This window comes from Phyllostomus hastatus, unplaced genomic scaffold, assembly GCF_019186645.2.
Source record: "Phyllostomus hastatus isolate PE091 unplaced genomic scaffold, TTU_PhHast_1.1 phas_scaffold_78, whole genome shotgun sequence".
Classification (NCBI taxonomy): domain Eukaryota; kingdom Metazoa; phylum Chordata; class Mammalia; order Chiroptera; family Phyllostomidae; genus Phyllostomus; species Phyllostomus hastatus.
Window position 1 is genome coordinate 92,741,038 of NW_025334041.1, and position 9,276 is coordinate 92,750,313.

At 38.2% G+C, this 9,276-nt stretch overlaps 1 protein-coding gene across 1 annotated transcript in view; it reads right to left on the minus strand.

Moving 5' to 3' along the window:
* Positions 1-2,816, minus strand: part of EHBP1 (EH domain binding protein 1) — a 364,981-nt gene extending 362,165 nt beyond the window's left edge. The window contains exon 1 of the mRNA XM_045827361.1: positions 2,694-2,816. The gene's annotated coding sequence lies outside the window, so the exon portion shown is untranslated. The remainder of the gene's footprint in view (positions 1-2,693) is intronic.
* Between the last annotated feature and the right edge of the window lie 6,460 nt (positions 2,817-9,276).

The window sequence follows — 9,276 nt, forward strand, 5'->3', positions numbered from 1 at the left end:
GATCAGAGGAAATGGGACCCAGACCCTTTAGGAGGAACTGCCTTGGTCTCTAGAAACCTCTCATTTCCCTTAGCCCCAAACCCCACTGGTTTTTACAGACAGTCCCCACTGGGATACTGGCACTGGAACTATGGAATGGGGGTGTCTTGGTGTAGGGCTGGGAACCCTTACTCCTCAGCAGGGACCTCCGCAGACAAAACATCACTCCCAGTTTCTATCCTCTACATGTGTGTATGGGACTGTGTCTCCACCCGTCCTTTCAATCTTGATGTGGCTTCTTTAATTTCTTAGTTGTAGGACTTCTATTCAGTCAGATTTCAGGTGGTTCGGAATGATGGTTATTCTGTAGTTCACTTGAAATTTTGATGTGGTTGTGGGAGGAGGCAAGTAATTCATTTACCTATACCACCATCTTGTCCAGAAGTCTGGAAAAAATTAAATTATATATGTGGCTCGTATTATATTTCTATTGGACAGTGCTGGCATAGACAATAGTAAAATTTCCTTTCACAGAGATGAGAAATGGATTTCCTAGACTAGAAGGAAGAAAAAGTTGGAAGAAATGTAATGAGAGGCAAGATGCTGGGGAATCCCTACAACTGGACTTAGGGCCCTATTCTCACTCTATTCTGGCACAAGCCTTGAAGAGGGTTCACTGAAATGGCAGCATCTACCTATGGGATCTGAGAGCTGAAGAAGAGATAACTTACATTCTTTTTCCTTGTTAGAGCCCTAGGGACATAGCAAGACCCTTAAGAGGAGAAAAGCTGGGCAGTGTATCTAGTCCAGCCAAGACTTCAGAGCAGCACAGTTCAACAAAACTTTCTGTGATGAAAGTGGCTGTAGCCTTTAGCCACTTTGGGCTATTAAGTACTTGACATGGGGCCAGTGTAACTGAGAAACTGGAGTTTTAATATTATTTAATTTTAGTTAATTTAAATTTAAATGCCTTCATGTGCTGGTAGCTATCATAATGGACAATGAAACCTCACCTAGTACCATGGAGGTTCTGGAAGCCCTAGACACCCAATAATTCCTAGACACCCAAAAGGGTACAGAGCAGTGGAAGCCACCAGACCTAAAAGGGCCTTGCTGATAGACCCAGATGGACCCAGCAGCAATCTGTGGGGCTGGCTGCTATTGAGGAATGATGCAGGTTGGAACTCTCAGTGGAGCCAGCATGGGAGAGAAGGAGGGTCAAATGTCCCATTCCCTTCCTCTGAAACCCTAATACTATGTAAACCTTCTCAATTTAGATATAATCCTTGCCAGACTGACTATGATTAAGTGTCTGGCACTCCTTGTGAAATCAGAACTTGAAAGAGATACTAGGTTGAGTTTTGAAAAAATAAATTTGTTTCTTGCAAACCTGAGGTTTTTTAGAATGAGATCTGTACCCACTATATAACCTTAATAATAACAATTCTAACAAAATTCGTAGAAACCTGTTTATTCTTTTAAAAGGCAGCCCTTTTTTTTCTCTGTTACTATAAGACCCATGTTAACATGAAAGCTTATAAAAGCTGCATCAGATAACCATTTTCAACTAAAAACAGACTATCCTTTTATGAAATTGTTTCTGTTCCTTACCCAAAAACCAATCTTTGAAGTTAGTCACAATGAACCTTTGCACCTTGAACCTGGCATGGCACTAACTCCGGGATCTCAATTCTGTGCTAAAAAAAAATTTGTCCAGTTCCACAGCACCTAGGAAAGGCCTCCTGGGCTTGGTTGGTGGAGAGAAAGGAGCATCCTTAGTCAAGGAAATTTAAATGCCTTGAAATTTAAATAGACAGAAACAAGTCAACAGATATCATCTATTCCTGATTCAGTAGGCCTGACTCCTGTCGGAGCCACATATTGAGTGATAAGAAGCTTCAGAAGTCTTCTTCAAGAATACATCACAGGCAATGATGATATATAAAATGTGGATTCTCAAACTGTTAACAATAACACAGCACAGGCATTAATCAGTTAAAGTGCATGACAGCCATAAACATTGGTCCACCTATTCGATGGTGGATCAGCTAAATATCAGCTTTGACTGCAGAGCTCTCTCACTATTCTCTACCATCCTCTCAGTGTGACTCTTCAGATTACTCAAGATAATTGCATAATGGTAAAGTCACAGTCCACAAGTGCTGTAAATCAAGGTAAATGAACTTATCAAAGATAATTTGCACATTGCAATTAAGTAGACCATTGCTAGGACTTTTGCAACAAAGGTTTGAGTTGGAATTAGGATCCTTTCTAAGAAAGTCTTTGCTAAGCTCAATATATTTGTCTATAAAATCAATATGGATTCTTGGCTAAGGTTTATTGGTCATTTTCCACAAAATGTTAAGAGCCTTTGATGAATTATAAAGAATAAACTGACCATTGGGTTTTCTCCTGTGTTTTCAATAATTGGAATACATTCCAAGTAACCAGATATAACATCCAGCCAGTGTTTTCCTCTGAATAATTCCTGGATGGCTACATTTAGTATTAACAAGATAATATAATTAACATCTGAAATAATAAAGCTAGACAGGAGAGACAAAGAAAAATCAATGGGAATCCACAATCTTGGAGGACATTGAATATACCCCCCACCCTGATGTGGTGTTAAGTCAAAAGCATTTCCAGCTCAAAAGTGCAAAAAATAAAAAATAAAAAAGCAGCCAATTGAAATCAAGCAGGACCCCACTTACCAGCTCACTGGGAATGGTGGACCAAGGGAAAGTAGCCCTGTTGCAGAAGCCTGTCCCAGATGAGTAGAGTTAAAAAATAAACCCAAATTTCAAAGGCCAGGATTAACTCATGCACCATTTGGGCAATCTGCTGAATAGGGAGAGGTGGAGAAAAATGCCAGGTCAAAGGCAATCATGTGGAAATCAGAAAAGAGCTGTAATATTGCCCCAGATGATTGCCCTTGCAAGGGCTTATAAGTCACCCAATCAGTGACTGGGCTTACAGAGAGTAGAACATAGCCAGCTAAACCAAAGAGGACTTTCTGAGAACTGCTGGACATTTCTTTGTATTTTGCCACAATTCTGGATGCTATGTACACAGCTCATACAGATTTGTAATTTGTACTGGAGTCCCATGAATTACAATTCATGGTTATTTCTTTATTTAAACTGTATTCACATGACTATTTTTTCATTATTTTTATGTGCAATGAACCACTTTAGAGAAATTGATTCACTTTTTTAAAATGATGGGTATAACTACAAAAATACAAAATTAACACATACCAAAATTGAAATTACATTGTTTGAGAGAGATGATCTGCAATTTATTAAATGTTAGCCAAAAACAATCTGATTAACACATCCTTGGAGCTCACATGCAACTTTTAAAAATGAAATGATTATAAGAATGTGACAGGATTTTAAGAAACACAAACCCATCCTATCTGATTTCCTTTTTTGATTCCTCAAAATAAGTTTCAAAATATAAATTAATAATAGCTTATTTTCAGTGCCCTTTACTCAAAAACATTTTAGTTCTCTTCCTAAATATTCTTAGAGGTAAATAATTTAAAGTTGACCTTTATCTTGTATATGTTCAATGATTTTTAAAAATTTAAAAGTACATCTATAGGACAATAAATACTCAAAGAGAACACACAAATAACTTCATGTTAGGGTGTAAACATTATGAGTGATACCATTCTTTTTTTCTTTAAATATATTTTATTGTTTATGCTATTACAGTTGTCCCATTTTCCCCCGTTCATCCCCCCCACACCCTGCACACCCTCTCCCACCCACATTCCTCCCTTTAGTTCATGTCCATGTGTCATAAGTTCTTTAGCTTCTGCGTTTCCCATACTATTCTTGCCCCCCCCCACGTCTATTTTCTACCTACCATCTATGCTATTTATTCTCTGTACCTTTTCCCCTTCTCTCCCACTCCCCTGTTGCTAACCCTCCATGTGATCTCCATTTCTGTGGTTCTGTTCCTGATCTAGTTGTTTGCTTAGTTTGTTTTTTTTAAGGTGTGGTTGTTAATAGTGATGAGTTTGCTGTCATTTTACTATATGTTTTTTATCTTCTTTTTCTTAGATAAGTCCCTTTAACATTTCATAAAATAAGGGCTTGGTGATGATGAACTCCTTCAACTTGACCTTATCTGAGAAGCACTTTATCCGCCCTTCCATTCCAAATGAAAGCTTTGCTGGATAGAGCAATCTTGGATGGAGGTCCTTGCCTTTCATGACTTGGGATACTTCTTTCCAGCCCCTTCTAGCCTGCAAGGTCTCTTTTGAGAAATCAGCTGACAGTCTGATGGGAACTCCTTTGTAGGTGACTGTCTCCTTATCTCTTGCTGCTTCTAGGATTCTCTCCTTCATTTAAATCTTGGCTAATGTAATTATGGTGTGCCTTCGTGTGTTCCTCCCTGGGTCCAACTTTTTTGGGACTCTCTGAGCTTCCTGGACTTCCTGGAAGTCTATTTCCTTTGCTAGATTGGGGAAGTTCTCCTTTATTATTTGTTCAAATAACTTTTCCATTTGTTGCTCTTCCTTCTCCCTTGCTAGTACCCCTATAATTCGGATGTTGGAACATTTAAAGATGTACTGGAGGATCGTAAGCCTCTCTTCATTTTTTTGCATTTTTGTTTCTTCATTCTTTTCTGTTTAGTTGTTTCTTTCTTCCTTCTGGTGCACTCCATTGATTTGAGTCCCAGTTTCCTTCCCATCACTATTGCTTCCCTGTGCATTTTCCTTCATTTCACTTAGCATAGCCTTCATTTTTTCATCTAATTTGTGACCAAATTCAACCAATTCTGTGAGCATTTTGATCACCAGTGCTTTGAACTGTGCATCTGATAGGTTGGCTATCTCTTAGTCACTCAGTTATATTTGCTCTGGAGCTTTGATCTGTTCTTCCATTTGGGCCATTTTTTTTTTTTTTGTCTTGTGGCACCTGTTACTAGTGAGGGGCGGAACCTTAGGTGTTCACCAGGGCAGGACAACCCAGTGGCTGGGTTGTGACTCTGTATGTGGGGGCGGGGTCTGAGAGGAAACAATGGCACTTGCTCCTCTCTCTGACGGACTTCAGTCCCTTCCTCCACTTCCCCCAAGCAAACTGGGCCTTTCTGGTGCTGATTCCCATGTGGATGGGCTTGTGTACATTCTAGGACCTTGAGGGTCTCTCCAACGCACTCTCTTGTGAGGTTGGGAGTCTCTCCCCATGCCTCAACCTCCACAGGTGTCCCCAGTTGGTGCCTTGAGGCTTTATTTCCCGGCTCTGGGACCCTGGGTTGTGTGGTCTGTCTCACTCCCCAGCCTTGCCTGGTTTATCTGCATGCAAATGTGGGATTGCCCAGTCAGCCAGCCGCCTTGCATGCCATGCGTCACTTCACAATTGCCAACTTTCTGGGTCTGCCCCTTGCCACCCCAAGCCTGGGGTCTTCCAGCCACCGCCTGCATGCCCAGTGTCCGCCCGCTTCTGTCTTGCATGCCTGGTGCCACTGCTTTTTGTGCCACGACCCCTCTCTGCCCAGTCACCTGACTCCGCCCCGCCTACCAGTCTAGATGAATGTGTCTATTTTAACTCCTTAGTTGTCGGACTTCCATACAGTTCAATTTTCTGTCAGATCTGGTTGCTATTTTGTTTTTAAATTCTTGTTGTCCCTATTTTGGTTGCTCAAGGCAGCACAGTGTGTCTACCTATGCCTCCATCTTGGCAGGAAGCCCACCATTCTCTTTTTAAAATTATCCTTTAACATTTTATACTTTTTCTACAAGAAAAAATGATTAAAATTGTGTAACTGTAGTCTCTGATTGAAGACATTGTATGTCATTACACACACTTTAACATGTACTCTGAAAGCTTTCTGTCTATAGTTTATGTTTATAACTCATATTTAATTGTTAAAAATAAAAACTCTCCCCAGGATAAACCATTTCTAGCACATTTGTTTTTGATTCTGTGTCTCCTGGGTATCTATCAAGAAGTTTGAAAACACTTTTATATAAAGATAGATGTATCCCTATGTTCACTTCAGCATTATTCACAATAGTCAAGACATAGAAGCAACCTAAGTGGCCTTCAACAAATGATTGGTTAGATGTGTTATATATACATATTGGAATATTGTTCATCACACAAAAGATGAAATATTGACATTTGTGACAACATGGGTGGATCATGAGAGTATCATGCTAAGTGAAACAAGTCAGAAAAGGACAAGAACTGTATGATTTCATTCATATGTAGGATATACAACAAAAAGCAACAAATAAACAAACAAACAAACAATCTCATAGATACAGGCAACAGAATTATGGTTACCAGAGGGATAGGTGGGTGAAGGGAGAATGAAGAGGGCAAAGGTGACAGGAACGGACTGAACTTGGGGAGGGACGGTGAGCACGCAATGGAGTATACAGAAACTGTATTATAAAGCTGTACACCTGAAATTTATATAATGTTATTAACCAATGTTACACCAATAAATTTAATAGAAAAAGTAAAGGAAATAATGACCAAAAATCAGTAGGCTATTAGTAGTTAAGTTTTGTGGGAGTCAAATTTATACATTAATTTTCTACTATGTGGGGGTAGGTGACCCTAATATCCATGTTGTTCAAAGGTCAACTGTATATATAGCTCCAAGTCAAAGCAAGTAGACACAATTCTGGGACAATTGGTAGAAGTAGAATGATTAGGAAAGAGAAGCAGTTTCCTCTTGGATTTGAAGCTATAAGAATGAATATTCTGCTGCCAGTAACCTCTTCTAGTCAAATTCACCTGAGAGAGAAGTCAAAACTGAGGAAGCCAAGAAATGAAGGAGAAAGAGTTGCTACATTTATCTCATCTGGAAATTGGAACATGGAAACATGACACTTTGCTACCTAGAGGTAAAGGCTAGAAAAGATGAACTCTTTTTATTTTATTTTATTTTAATCATTGTTCAAATACAGTTTTCTCCCTTTTACTCCCAATCCATCCCCCCAACCCTCCCCACTTCCCTCCCATTACCAACCCCCCCTCCTAGTTTTTGTCCATGTGTCCTTTAAGTTTGTTCCCGTGAACCCTTCCCAATGTCCCCTGAAATTTCCTCTTCTCTCCCCTGTGGGCACTGTTAGCCTGTCCTCTATTTCAGTGTCTTTGGTTATATTTTGCTTGTTTCTTTGTTTTGTTGTTTAGGTTCCTGTTAAAGGTAAGATCATATGGTATTTGTCTTTCACTGCCTGGCTTGTTTTGCTTAGCATAATGCTTTCCAGCTCCATCCAAGCTGTTGCGAAGGGTAGGAGCTCCTTCTTTCTTTCTGCTGCATAGAATTCCATTGTGTAAATGTACCATAGTTTTTGAAAAGATTAACTCTTAAGACCCCTCCCAGCTCTAATTCTGTGATCTAAAAAAAATTTGCCTTTAATAAATGAATATATGTGTGTGTAAAATTAAAAAGTGGCATTTGGAATTAGAAGGAATTAGAATTTTCTAGTTGTTTTCATTATAATATAGTTTTTGCTATCTTTAGAAGGTTTCCCTGTTATGCCTATTTTAATGATTTTTGTGTAACTGTAATTTTCTGATTGGTCAAAAATTGCAAGTTTATAGTCACAATTCCCCTAGTCAACACAAAGGCAAAATAGTGTCTGTTAGGAACATGGAAGATATTATTCCTAAATGTAATGATTTCTAATTCATTTGCTTATACCCAACTCTAAAGGGGAGAGTAACCACAAGTCAATTGTAGTCATTTTGTAAATTATTTACGACAAATTATAAACAAAGAAGCATTGATAGAACATATTACTCTTCGTAGAGTATATTATTTATAACTTCAATGGCAATCCAGCCCAAAGAATTCAATTTTTTTTAGTATAATTGCTGAGGTGTTTGAACCTTCCTCAGAGAGACACCCATGATTCACAATGATTTCTTTAAAGTGCTGTGAAGATTAAGGGTGCAAAAACATCTACATTAAAAAAATTGATGCAAAATGGATTCTCAACCTAAATGTCAACTGCTAAAACTATAAAACTATTAGGAGAAAAGAGGAGTAAATTTTTGTGACCATGGGCTTAGCAATGGTTTTTGTTTTGTTTTTTTTTTTGAGATATGATAATAAAAGCACAACAACAAAGAAAAATTATCAAAATAAAATATTTTATAGTTCAAAGGTAAATCAAGAAAGTGAAAGATAGCTAACAGATGGGACAAAATATTTGCAAATCACATATTTGATAAGGGACTTCTATCTAGAATATATAAAGAACTATTATAAGTCAATAATAGACAAATAATGCAATTTTTAAAGTGGCAAGAGATTTAAAGAGACATTTCTTCAAAAAACATATACAAATGGCTAATGAACATATGAAAACATGTTTAACATCATTTGCCATCAGGGAAATGGAAATTAAAGCCATGATGAGATACCATATCATACCAATTAAGATGATTTAAAATCAAAGACAGACAATAAGAGGTACTGGTAAGAATATAGCAAAATTGAATCCCTTACACATTGCTTGTGGGTTCGTACAAAGGAACAGTCACTCTGAAAAACAGTTTAGCAGTTCTTCGAAATGTTAAACATAAGCCCTGGCTGGCGTAGCTCAGTGGATTGAGTGCAGGCTGTGAACCAAAGCATCGCAGGTTCGATTCCCAGTCAGGCCACATACCTGGGTTGCAGGCCATGGCCCTGAGCAACCACACATTGATGTTTCTCTTTCTCTCTCTTTCTCCCTCCCTTCCCTCTCTAAAAATAAATAAATAAAATCTTTTTTTAAAAAATGTTAAACATAGAGTTACCATAGGACTCTGGAATTCCACTCCTAGGTATATACCCATTAGAAATGACAACAATGCCCACACAAAAACTTGTACATGAGTGTTCATAGCAGCATTATTCATAATAGCCATCAAGTGGAAACAAGCCAAATTTCATCAGCTGATGAATGTATAAACAAGTGATGGTATACCCATACAATGGAATATTATTCATTCATACAAAGGAATGAAGTACTAATACATGCTACAACATGGATGAACCTTGAAAACATGCTAAGTGAAAGAGGCCAGTCATAAAAAAACACATATTGTATGATTTCATTTATATAAAATGTCCATAATAGGCATATCCATAGAGATAGAAAGTAGATTCCTGGTTGTCAGGGGCTTAAGGAAGAGGAAAATGGGGGAGTGATTGCTAATGGGTATGGTCTTATTTTAGGGGTGATGAAATGCTGCTCCAAAATTAGATAGTTGTGATGGTTGCACAACTCTGTGGATATATTAAAACACCCCACTGAGGTGTACACTTTAAATTGGT